The 14,280-nt window shown below is 36.2% G+C and overlaps 1 pseudogene; it reads left to right on the forward strand.

The window, feature by feature from the left end:
• Positions 1–2,081: 2,081 nt before the first annotated feature.
• Positions 2,082–12,147, forward strand: LOC122138801 (annotated as a pseudogene).
• The last annotated feature ends 2,133 nt before the right edge of the window (positions 12,148–14,280 follow it).

Genomic DNA, 14,280 nt, shown 5'->3' on the forward strand with positions numbered 1-14,280 from the left:
TCTGAACCATGAAACCATCAGAGCATTCATAAGAGAAGGGACAGAGTGGTGAAGAATAAAGGTAAATTCTGTGAAAAATAATGTTTTTTTTTTGTTTTTGTTTTTTTAATGAAGAATTAACACGTTAGACTGCACTCCATAAACACAACCAAGCCTAGAAAAAAAAAAAAAAAAAAAAAACAGTTTACCATCCCTTTAATTTCATACACTGATATTCTAACTCCAAAATGAAAAGCACAGAATTAAATGTTTTATTTTAAAAAAATCTTCATTTTCATGTACAAAGTCAACAAATCTTCAGCATCAGAGGCGTGAGAAAGCTTGTAGGGAATCTGTCCTGCATTAAGGCTCATTATCACATGAATAGACACACTTCTATTGTTGTGTGTGTGGGAAACTCTGGAGAACAGAGTCACAGTTCTAGTGTCATTAGCATCCTAAACCCCAACACAAGCTCAAGATTTGACAAACACACACTTATGGATATTTACATGCATGAGCTTGACGAACTGGTTTGATGATGTCACTGATGATGTCATCAGCAGCGTGAACAGACTTATAGCACTATCATGGTTTACAGTATGTTCCTTAATGCATCATGAACTAAACGACTAAGCTTTTGCACCAGGCGCTTAAGATATTTTTGTCATCTAACAAACACGTCTCACAAATTATAAATTTAACTAAAATGTAACTAAAATCTATTTGCTGCTGAAAAAGCAATTAAAAAGTGATGTTTTACATATTCAGTAGTACATTTAAAATGCATATTTTTGCATGTCATTGCATAATAATAATTCTGATCAGAAGGTGATAACTTACTGACTCCTGCATCAAGTCAGGACATGTCTCTGTGCATCAGGACGTTTCCCTCCAGATGGTTGATGAAGCTTTTGTGCTCCATTGATGTGAACACAGAGAGTCAGTGTGGGAACCTCACACGAGATCTACTCACACTGACAAGCACAAACACACACACATCTGCTTCATCTCGACTCCATCGTGTGTGTGTATGTGTATGTGTGTGTGTGTGTGTGAAAGAGAGAGAGAGAGAGAGAGAGAGAGAGAGAGAGATTTTTTACAGCAGCAGTTATAATGCTTATTATCAGAAATTATAACACTAAAATATCTGAACTTCTATAAGAAGACTTTGTTATTCAGTATTTTATTTTATGATTCCATAATTCTTTTGGTAACACTTTGTTTTGATAGTCCATTTTGAACATTCTGTTGACAATAAGTAATGTTGCACCTACATTTAAACTATCTCTCATTAGAATATTAGAAGACTGTCTGTTTAACATCTGCTAACTTTATTGTTATAGTCTCCAAACAGACAAACTACTGACTACAAGTAACTTTGCAAGTACACGTCAACTTATACTTACCCTAATCCTACCAGTCTACTAATGCTCTACTAATACTTATAGACAACAAAATGTGTTAAAGGGACCGTCAGAATAAAGTGAAACCATTCCTTTTCCTCCTGTTTTTAAGTTTAAACTTTGTTCTTAAATTGTACCCTAATTTGGTTTACCTTCTGTTGTTTTTAAATGCACTCTATGAATGAAATATGATTTGATGTGACCTAAATGGTTATTTTATACAGTTTTACATAAAATAAAATATTGTTGGTTTTTATATTTTGGTTTAATATTAAACTTTGGAATGCAAACTAAAACACTGCTTTGTTTAAAGCACAGAGTGATTCAGAGGGTAATGTGTAAGAATGCCATGACTTTGATGTCATGAGATGCTTCAGTTCATAATGATGTACACGTGTTCACTGACTCCATGTGTTTCTAGTAATGATGAGCGTGTGCTGCTTCAGTGACATTGATGTGAGCATGAGCTCTCTACAGGTCAGCACTTTCCCAGATTCAGCCTCCACCTGCTCCTTTGAGCCCCTGATGGAGGATCATTGAGCATGTGGTGGTCCACATCTCTCATTGTCTGTTTGAGCTCTTCTATTGGCTCTAAACTGTGAGAAACTCCAACAAGCTCAAGCCTCACACATTCATATGGAGATTTGGGAGTATAAATAGAGGAGCTGCAGCCAGTGCAAATCAGACTCACTCTGAACAGAGAGATCTACAGCACAGAGATCCAGATATGACACCTACAATCATCTCAAAGGAGCAGCTCCCTCTCAACAACAAGGTACATTCACATCCTACTTACAGCAGCATTACTGCAGCAGCTTTCACTGCTCTTCTAAATCATTGGCTTATTAGAAGAACACTTTCCTCATGCTTTTCTGTCTTCATTTGCAGCTGAGAAAGCAAGGCCAAGGGTGGAGAAGATGCGCAGAGATTGTATCACCAGCAGCATCGAGCAGCTCAAGTGTCTTCTGGCTCCAGAGTTCCTCAAACAGCAGCCTGATTCCAAGCTGGAGAAAGCAGATATCCTGGAGATGACGCTCAACTTCCTGAAGTTCACATGCTGTCAGTCAAGGCTTCTCCAGGTGTGTCCAAAGATGAGATGAAGACAGGGAGCCAGAGAAGACTGATGAAGCACTTCCAGAAGCTGCAGACTTCAGGTGAGCAGAACTGGAGGGAAAGTGTCCTGCCAGACCAGAACACCTTCAGCAAAGAGATGAATATCAACAAGAGCGTCATCTGGAGACCTTGGTAGAGCCTTAACGACTCTACACTAGACTTCATGGACTATTATGCTTTTAGTTTCTCTTTTTAAGAAAAAGTGTTTCATGAGTTCCAGTTGGAAGATATTTGTACTGTTAAGTGCTCTGATGATTCAATCTTCTATGAAGACTTCATGTCAAGAGTTCCAGATGGGAACATTTACTGATGTCTATATTAGACACTTACTGCAAGATACATCTGCATGTGATGTGAAAGAAACACTTTATATTGTCTTTATTATTTTAAAGGCAATTTATTATCTGATAGATACTCAGATACTAAAGCTTTGTTCTAAAAGCTGAAAAAAGAGTGAGCTTCTTGAATTTAATGGCAAGAATCTTGCTCCAATATTAATTCTGTACTGTTTATATAAAATGGCTCAAAATGGGCTCAAATTTGATTTCATCTGAGATGATAATCATTCATACTCTATTATTCATATTTGATGTTTTCTCTTTGGTCTAAAATAGATCATATTCACATTTATCCTATTTTTAGGGTTTGTAAACATTTGTTGTAAATCTTTCCTGTGCTTTATACAGCTGCCATTGTTCCTTCTGTGAAGGTTTATATTCTCATGAAAAACTTCGTCATCTTGTGATTTGTCTTTTTAATTGATCATGTGATCCTTTGTGTCCTTCTGTGAAGGTGAATGAAATTTTAAAACACTAAAACAGTGAATGTATTTATGCTGTAAAATAAAACATGGACATCTGACATCTTCTGTGATTATTGTCATTTTATCTTAAATCCCCTTCCGACTTAGCTTTTCTGTGTTTTTCCCAAAAACACACTGGACACACAGTAGTTACAATAATGTCTTCAACACTCCCACACAACATTTCCCTTTCAGACTCCATATGTCATTCATGAGAAAACGTAATGTTTTTAAAGACTCTCGTTAACCTGTATCACAGATACAGAATCTTGATTAATTAATTAGTCCATTAGTGGAATGTACATTGCAAACAGCACCAGAAGAGGGAGACAGAGACAGGTAAACAGTTTGTCCTCAGTGCATTATTATTATTATTATTAGTCAAGCCAGTCAGTATCTGATTATAGCTACAGAGAAAACAAAGAAAAACAAACGACCGAGAATGTAACTTTGTAACTAAATGTCTAATATCCTCACAACCTCATTAGCAAGGTGCAAGTTTTCCTTTGGATATTGTTAAGCATTGTAATATTTTTATACATACACACAAATACACTCAAGCTAAATGTGGTAATCTGACCGGTTATGGAGTAGGAAACCTTCATAATGCACATCAAATAAGACACTGAATGGAAATTTGCAGTAAAAAAAGTACATTTATTTTCTATCTTTTGAAGCCATTATCCAGTATCCGGCTTAAGATCATTGTTGCATCACAATAGAACAATATTTACTCCAGTTAAAGCAGTTTTGGTTGAAATCTCTTCATGCATTTTTAAACAAAAAGCAGCATAAAGTATCACTCACTTGCAAACACTATTATTAAAAATTAGATTGCAGTGTAACTGCCAATAATAATGCATATAATGCATAAAACAGAGCATTTGTGAAAACACAAATATAAAAACATTCTTTCGAGCAAGAAATAAATGTATATGTTAAAATCATTAAGGCACACAGTTATAAATACAAAGTTAAAGACATTATAGTGAGAGATTTTCAACTCTTCTTTATGTTCAGTCTTTCTCATAACAGTCATTTATGTGATGTTTAATCTTCAGAGCATAACGCTGCTACATCCTCTGTGTGATCAGGAAAAATACGCAGGATGTCACGGGAATATTTGGAGTAGCCATCATGGGAAAGTAAAACTCTTTTGAGGTTGATGAAAGAAATGACCCTCTCCAGAAGATCTGAGGTGTGCATGCTGTTCTGAAGATACTCTCTAAGAGCACACTTGAGCTTCTCCAAACTGTTGCCACACTTTCTCTCCAAACACATAAGAACACATCTGAAAACAACAATACAGTCACGTCAGTTGATGTGCATTTAAAATATTAAAAACCGAATAAAATACTGATGCTTTTGTTTAAAGCTCTTTATGCATCTATCTGTTTCTGAAGTTCTTCTTACCTTGCATGTTGCACATGTTGAGTCTTGATGCTGCTCTGGATAGACACGTCCATGTAGGTCGCCATGACTGATACTGATTCCTGTTGGTCAGAGTGTTGAAGTTCAAGCTCAGTTTTGACTGAAGGGTTTTCAGTGTGAAATGTTCCTCACTTTCATCTTCAGCTTCCATTTATACTCACATCTCTCTCCTCTCAGCCAATCAGAGGCCTCTGAATTTTGAACAATAGTGTGTTGATGAGTGTATTGGTGGGATGTCCTCGTCACTGCCATCTGCCAGTAAGGAAACTTATATTCATCTTTATGAATGTGGGGATGCAAGACATTTCAGGTTCCCACAAGATGCTCAACTCCAGAATTCTGCAATTAAAGCTATTGGAAATATCTACGGGACACAATACATGTGCTCTGAAAATCTTTCCTACAACAATGAGAAATGTAAAGAATTATACATTTCAGCACAGGTTCGATTTCTATCTTTATAGTCTGTATTCTGAATTTTAAACAAATAATTTGCAAAGTAAAAATGACAAAAATCTAATTTAGGTTTAGAGCTATAATTCACCTGAACATTTGCTGAAAATGTATTCACCCTCAAGCCATTCAAGATGTAGATTAGTTCTCTTCTTCAGATTTGGAGAAATGTAGCATTACATCACTTGTTCACCAGTGGATCTTTTGAAGTGAATGGGAGCCAACAGAATGAAAGTCCAAATGACTAAAACATCACAATAATCCACACGTCTCCAGTCCATCAGTTAACGTCTAGCGAAGTCAAAAGTTGTGCGTTTAAAACAAATCCATTTAACTATAAACTGTCACTTGTGGACAAAATATGAGTCTGTAATCCATAATATCGCTTCCTCCAGTACAAAAATTCCATCCCGTTGTCCCCTCACAGCAAACTCCACCAACAAATTTGTTTAGATTTGTTTTGTAAATGGTGCTTAATCTGTACATACTTGCCTCCTGATTCAGATGAGACAGTTCACATGATAATTAGATGGACAAATAGGCCTACTATTAAAACATCAAAATGTTGCTTTACAAATCTTTTCCTTGAAGCATTTCATTGAAGTCATGTGAAACATGTCTGTGCAGTTATGATTTTTTTTAAATATAGATTTTTTTTTTAAACAGAAGTGTATTTTTAACTTAAGAAAAACAATTATTATAGCTTATCATCAGAAAAGCTTCTTTCTGACAAACAGCAAAGATGTCAGTGTTTAAGACCTATGTTCATTCTGTGAGAACCGACACACTTCTATTGTGTGAGTGATTTAATGTGATGAATACAGAAGTGTGGGAAGCCGTGTGTCTCTGTGGCTCCACCAGCTCCAGGAGCACTGGGGTGTGTGATCGGGGTCCACATTATGACATGAACCAGCTGTGTGTGTGTGTGTGTGTGTGTGTGTGTGTCTGTGTGTGTGTGTGTCTGTAACAAGCCTGAGAACAGGTACAATCACAGATCTCATAGATAAGTTGCTTCAGAATATCATGTTACATTGACCTAAAATACTGTTTCATTACAGCATTTCAACTGATTTTAATCTGCAGCTGCATGTGCTGGTTTTATTCATGAGCAATCAAACTGTAAAAGAATCATGTAAATACACACCTAAAAGCATATATGCATTTAAATAATTTTACAAAATGTCATTGCTTTGCACATTTTTTAAATGATCACTGATGTGTTGTTTATTTCCATTGGGATGAAATGTAGTTTGGTTATGACATTGATAAAGTGACACTGATGAGAACATGAGCTCTCTACAGGTCAGCACTTTCCCAGATTCACCCTCCACCTGCTCCTTTGAGCCCCTGATGGAGGATCATTGAGCATGTGGCGGTCCACATCCCTCATTGTCTGTTTGAGCTCTTCTATTGGCTCCCAAACTGTGAGAAACTCCAACAAGCTCAAGCCTCACACATTCATATGGAGATTTGGGAGTATAAATAGAGGAGCTGCAGCCAGTGCAAATCAGACTCACTCTGAACAGAGAGATCTACAGCACAGAGATCCAGACATGACACCCTACAATCATCTCAAAGGAGCAGCTCCCTCTCAAACAACAACAAGGTACATTCACATCCTACTTACAGCAGCATTACTGCAGCAGCTTTCACTGCTCTTCTAAATCATTGGCTTATTTGAAGAACACTTTCCTAATGCTTTTCTGTCTTCAATTGCAGCTGAGAAAGCAAGGCCAAGGGTGGAGAAGATGCACAGAGATCATATCAACAGCAGCATCGAGCAGCTCAAGTGTCTTCTGGCTCCAGAGTTCCTCAAACAGCAGCCTGATTCCAAGCTGGAGAAAGCAGATATCCTGGAGATGACGCTCAACTTCCTGCTGTTCACATGCTGTCAGTCAAGGCTTCTCCAGGTGTGTCCAAAGATGAGATGAAGACAGAGAGCCAGAGAAGACTGATGAAGTACTTCCAGAAGCTGCAGGCTTCATGTGAGCAGAACTGGAGGGAAAGTGTCCTGCCAGACCAGAACACCTTCAACAAAGAGATGAATATCAACAAGAGCGTCATCTGGAGACCTTGATAGAGCCTTAAAGAATCAGACTGGACGTTTGCACTAGACTCAGTGGACTTTTATGCTTTTAGTTTCTCTTTTTGAGGAAAAGTGTTTCATGAGTTCCAGTTTGGAAGATTTTTGTACTGTTAAGTGCTCTGATGATTTAATCTTATATGAAGAGTTCATGTCAAGAGTTCCAGATTGGAACATTTACTGATGTCTATATTAGACACTTACTGCAAGATACATCTGCATGTGATGTGAAAGAAACACTGTCTTTATTATTTTAAAGGCCATTTATTATCTGATAACTACTCAGATACTAATGCTTTATTGTAAAAGCTGAAAAAGAGTGAAATTCTTGATACTAATATGATGGCAAGAATCTTGCTCCATTATTAGTTCTGGGCTTATATTTGATTTCATCTGAGATGATAATCATTCATACAGTATTATTCATATTTCATGTTTTTCTCTATGGTCCAAAATAGATCATATTCACATTTACCCAGTTTTTAGGGTTTGTAAACATTTGTTGGTTCTCAACGTTCTCCGAATCTTTTCCTGTACTGTATACAGCTGTCATTGTTCCTTCTGTGAAGGTTTATATTCTCATGATAAACTTTGCCATCTTGTCATTTATATTTTTAATAGATCATGTGATCATTTGTGTCCTTCTGTGAAGGTGACTGAAGTTTTAAAAGACTAAAGCAGTTCAGTGAATGTATTTCTGCTGCAAAATAAAACAATCAACTGAACGTCTGACTGTGATTATTATCTTCTTATGTTAAATCTCCATCCTACTGTACTTTGTTTTCCCATGTTTTTCCCACAAAGGCCCATCCAGAAATATGCTGGATAGACTCATTCAGTAGCTACAAAGATATCTGATTATTAGCTACAAAGAGAACGAAGGAAAACAAACGACCGATAATGTATGTTGTGACTAGACCTACAATATTTTGTCTAATATCAAACTGAGGATAGTGTTAATGCAACAGCAAAAATGATCAAAAACATTTCTATTCTCTGAGAACATAAAGACAAAATATACACATAGACTCTATAAAAATATTTTATTGTGAGAACATTTCTATTATTGAATTCTTTCTCCTCCTTTAAAGATGCTAATCAGAACAAACGCGTACATATTTTATATAGAAATTTGACCAGTTATGGTGCGGGAAACCTTCATAATACACAACAAATAAGACACTGGATGGAAATTGCAGTTAAAAAAATAATAAAAAAAATTCCTTTAAAACTTTTTAATCTTTTGGACCCATTGTCTGAATGATTTTAGATTATTGTTGAACCACAATAATCACAACTGAACAACATTTACTCCCATTAAAGGAGTTTTGGTTTAAAATTCTTCAACCATTTTTACCAAAAAGAAGAATAAAGTATCGTTCACTTACAAACACAATTATTAAAAAATATATTGCAGTGTAACTGCCAATAATAATGCATATAATGCATAGAACTGAGCATTTGTGATAACCAAAATATACAAATATTATTTCGAGCAAGAAGGATAAATCCAAAAAACATACAATTTACAAAACATATAAAAAGTTAAAGGCATTATAGTGAGAATTTTTATAAAAGATAAGGTTTCTTAAAAAGACTGATAAGCAATATTGACGACACCATTGTTTACAATACAACCGGATCACATGCACTGAGGTGAGGGGGGTGATGTTTTCTGGACTGCACTGGACGGTTTAAGAGAATCACAACACACGGGGCCAGCTAACCAATCTGAGCCCATTGCTATTTCTGAACTATGAAACCATCAGAGCGTTCATAAGAGAAGGGACAGAGTGGTGAAGAATAAAGGTAAATTCTGTGAAAAATAATGTTTTTTTTTTTTTGTTTTTTTTAATGAAGAATTAACACGTTAGACTGCACTCCATAAACACAACCAAGCCTAGAAAAAAAAAAAAAAAGAAAAAAAAACAGTTTACCATCCCTTTAATTTCAAACACTGATATTCTAACTCCAAAATGAAAAGCACAGAATTAAATGTTTTATTTTAAAAAATCTTCATTTTCATGTACAAAGTCAACAAATCTTCAGCATCAGAGGTGTGAGAAAGCTTGTAGGGAATCTGTCCTGCATTAAGTGCTCATTATCACGTGAATAGACACACTTCTATTGTTGTGTGTGTGGGAAACTCTGCAGAACAGAGTCACAGTTCTAGTGTCATTAGCATCCTAAACCCCAACACAAGCTCAAGATTTGACAAACACACACTTATGGATATTTACATGCACGAGCTTGACAAGCTGGTTTGATGATGTCACTGATGATGTCATCAGCAGCAGCGTGAACAGAATTACAGTACTATCATGGTTCATGTTCCTTAATGCATCATGAACTAAATGACTAAGCTTTTGCATCAGGCGCTTAAGATATTTTTGTCATCTAACAAACATGTCTCACAAATTATAAATTTAACTAAAATGTAACTAAAATCTATTTGCTGCTGAAAAAGCAATTAAAAAGTGATGTTTTACATATTCAGTAGTACATTTAAAATGCATATTTTTGCATGTCATTGCATAATAATAATTCTGATCAGAAGGTGATAACTTATTGACTCCTGCATCAAGTCAGGACATGTCTCTGTGCATCAGGACGTTTCCCTCCAGATGGTTGATGACGTCAGGTTGAAGTCTTCAGCGTCACTAATGCTCCATTCAGGACTCTGGAAGCTTTTGTGCTCCATTGATGTGAACACAGAGAGTCAGTGTGGGAACCTCACACGAGATCTACTCACACTGACCAGCACAAACACACACACACACACACATCTGCTTCATCTCGACTCCATCGTGTGTGTGTATGTGTATGTGTGTGTGTGTGTGTGAGAGAGAGAGAGAGAGAGAGAGAGAGAGAAAGATTTTTTACAGCAGCAGTTATAATGCTTATTATCAGAAATTATAACACTAAAATATCTGAACTTCTATAAGAAGACTTTGTTATTCAGTATTTTATTTTATGATTCCATAATTCTTTTGGTAAAACTTTGTTTTGATAGTCCCTTTTGAACATTCTGTTGACAATAAGTAATGTTGCACCTACATTTAAACTAACTCTCATTAGAATATTAGAAGACTGTCTGTTTAACATCTGCTAACTTTATTGTGATAGTCTCCAAACAGACAAACTACTGACTACAAGTAACTTTGCAAGTACACGTCAACTTATTCTTACCCTAATCCTACCAGTCTACTAATGCTCTACTAATACTTATAGACAACAAAATGTGTTAAAGGGACCGTCAGAATAAAGTGAAACCATTCCTTTTCCTCCTGTTTTTAAGTTTAAACTTTGTTCTTAAATTGTACCATAATTTGGTTTACCTTCTGTTGTTTTTAAATGCACTCTATGAATAAAGTATGATTTGATGTGACCTAAATGGTTATTTTAAACAGTTTTACATAAAATAAAATATTGTTGGTTTTTATATTTTGGTTTAATATTAAACTTTGGAATGCAAACTAAAACACTGCTTTGTTTAAAGCACAGAGTGATTCAGAGGGTAATGTGTAAGAATGCCATGACTTTGATGTCATGAGATGCTTCAGTTCATAATGATGTACACGTGTTCACTGACTCCATGTGTTTCTAGTAATGATGAGCGTGTGCTGCTTCAGTGACATTGATGTGAGCATGAGCTCTCTACAGGTCAGCACTTTCCCAGATTCACCCTCCACCTGCTCCTTTGAGCCCCTGATGGAGGATCATTGAGCATGTGGTGGTCCACATCTCTCATTGTCTGTTTGAGCTCTTCTATTGGCTCCAAACTGTGAGAAACTCCAACAAGCTCAAGCCTCACACATTCATATGGAGATTTGGGAGTATAAATAGAGGAGCTGCAGCCAGTGCAAATCAGACTCACTCTGAACAGAGAGATCTACAGCACAGAGATCCAGACATGACACCTACAATCATCTCAAAGGAGCAGCTCCCTCTCAACAACAAGGTACATTCACATCCTACTTACAGCAGCATTACTGCAGCAGCTTTCACTGCTCTTCTAAATCATTGGCTTATTTGAAGAACACTTTCCTAATGCTTTTCTGTCTTCATTTGCAGCTGAGAAAGCAAGGCCAAGGGAGGAGAAGATGCACAGAGATCGTATCAACAGCAGCATCGAGCAGCTCAAGTGTCTTCTGGCTCCAGAGTTCCTCAAACAGCAGCCTGATTCCAAGCTGGAGAAAGCAGATATCCTGGAGATGACGCTCAACTTCCTGAAGTTCACATGCTGTCAGTCAAGGCTTCTCCAGATGTGTCCAAAGATGAGATGAAGACAGAGAGCCAGAGAAGACTGATGAAGCACTTCCAGAAGCTGCATACTTCATGTGAGCAGAACTGGAGGGAAAGTGTCCTGCCAGACCAGAACACCTTCAACAAAGAGATGAATATCAACAAGAGCGTCATCTGGAGACCTTGGTAGAGCCTTAACGACTCTACACTAGACTTCATGGACTATTATGCTTTTAGTTTCTCTTTTTGAGAACAAGTGTTTCATGAGTTCCAGTTGGAAGATATTTGTACTGTTAAGTGCTCTGATGATTCAATCTTCTATGAAGACTTCATGTCAAGTTCCAGATGGGAACATTTACTGATGTCTATATTAGACACTTACTGCAAGATACATCTGCATGTGATGTGAAATAAACACTTTATTGTCTTATTATATTGTCTTTATTATTTTAAAGGCAATTTATTATCTGATAGATACTCAGATACTAAAGCTTTGTTCTAAAAGCTGAAAAAGAGTGAGCTTCTTGAATTTAATGGCAAGAATCTTGCTCCAATATTAATTCTGTACTGTTTATATAAAATGGCTCAAAATGGGCTCAAATTTGATTTCATCTGAGATGATAATCATTAATACTCTATTATTCATATTTGATGTTTTTTCTCTTTGGTCTAAAATAGATCATATTCACATTTATCCTATTTTTAGGGTTTGTAAACATTTGTTTTAAATCTTTCCTGTGCTTTATACAGCTGCCATTGTTCCTTCTGTGAAGGTTTATATTCTCATGAAAAACTTCGTCATCTTGTCATTTGTCTTTTTAATTGATCATGTGATCATTTGTGTCCTTCTGTGAAGGTGAATGAAATTTTAAAACACTAAAAAACAGTGAATGTATTTATGCTGTAAAATAAAACATGGACATCTGACATCTTCTGTCATTATTGTCATTTTATCTTAAATCCCCTTCCGACTTAGCTTTTCTGTGTTTTTCCCAAAAACACACTGGACACACAGTAGTTACAATAATGTCTTCAATACTCCCACACAACATTTCCCTTTCAGACTCCATATGTCATTCATGAGAAAAAGGTAATGTTTTTAAAGACTCTCGTTAACCTGTATCACAGATCTTGATTAATTAATTAGTCCATTAGTGGAATGTACATTGCAAACAGCACCAGAAGAGGGAGACAGAGACAGGTAAACAGTTTGTCCTCAGTGCATTATTATTATTATTATTAGTCAAGCCAGTCAATATCTGATTATAGCTACAGAGAAAACAAAGAAAAATAAACGACCAATAATGTAACTTTGTAACTAAATGTCTAATATCCTCACAACCTCATTAGCAAGGTGCAAGATTTCCTTTGGATGTTGTTAAGCATTGTAATATTTTTATACACACAAATACACTCAAGCTAAATGTGGTAATCTGACCGGTTATGGAGTAGGAAACCTTCATAATGCACATCAAATAAGACACTGAATGGAAATTGCAGTAAAAAAGTACATTTATTTTCTGTCTTTTGAAGCCATTATCCAGTATCCGGCTTGAGATCATTGTTGCATCACAATAGAACAATATTTACTCCAGTTAGAGCAGTTTTGGTTGAAATCTCTTCATGCATTTTTAAACAAAAAACAGCATAAAGTATCACTCACTTACAAACACTATTATTAAAAATTAGATTGCAGTGTAACTGCCAATAATAATGCATATAATGCATAAAACAGAGCATTTGTGAAAACACAAATATAAAAACATTCTTTCGAGCAAGAAAATAAATGTATATGTTAAAATCATTAAGGCACACAGTTATAAATACAAAGTTAAAGACATTATAGTGAGAGATTTTCAACTCTTCTTTATGTTCAGTCTTTCTCATAACAGTCATTTATGTGATGTTCAATCTTCAGAGCATAACGCTGCTACATCCTCTGTGTGATCAGGGAAAAATACGCAGGATGTCACGGGAATATTTGGAGTAGCCATCATGGGAAAGTAAAACTCTTTTGAGGGTGATGAAAGACATGACCCTCTCCAGAAGATCTGAGGTGTGTGCATGCCGTTCTGAAGATACTCTCTAAGAGCACCCTTGAGCTTCTCCAAACTGTTGCCACACTTTCTCTCCAAACACATAAGAAACACATCTGAAAACACACAACACAGTCACGTCAGTTGATGTGCATTAAATATTAAAAACCGAATAAAATACTGATGCTTTTGTTTAAAGCTCTTTATGCATCTATCTGTTTCTGAAGTTCTTCTTACCTTGCATGCTGCACATGTTGAGTCTTGATGCTGCTCTGGATAGACACGTCCATGTAGGTCGCCATGACTGATACTGATTCCTGTTGGTCAGAGTGTTGAAGTTTAAGCTCAGTTTTGACTGAAGGGTTTTCAGTGTGAAATGTTCCTCACAGGAGTTGGTGTCTCATGGATCTTTCATCTTCAGCTTCCATTTATACTCACGTCTCTCTCCTCTCAGCCAATCATAGGCCTCTGAATTTTGAACAATAGTGTGTTGATGAGTGTATTGGTGGGATGTCCTCGTCACTGCCATCTGCCAGTAAGGAAACTTATATTTATCTTTATGAATGTGGGGATGCAAGACATTTCAAGTTCCCACAAGATGCTCAACTCCAGAATTCTGCAATTACAGCTATTGGAAATATATGCACGGGACACAATACATGTGCTCTGAAAATCTTTCCTAGAGCAATGAGAAATGTAAAGAATTATACATTTCAGCACAGGTTCGATTTC

Source organism: Cyprinus carpio, chromosome B11, assembly GCF_018340385.1.
Source record: "Cyprinus carpio isolate SPL01 chromosome B11, ASM1834038v1, whole genome shotgun sequence".
Taxonomy (NCBI): Eukaryota; Metazoa; Chordata; class Actinopteri; order Cypriniformes; family Cyprinidae; genus Cyprinus; species Cyprinus carpio.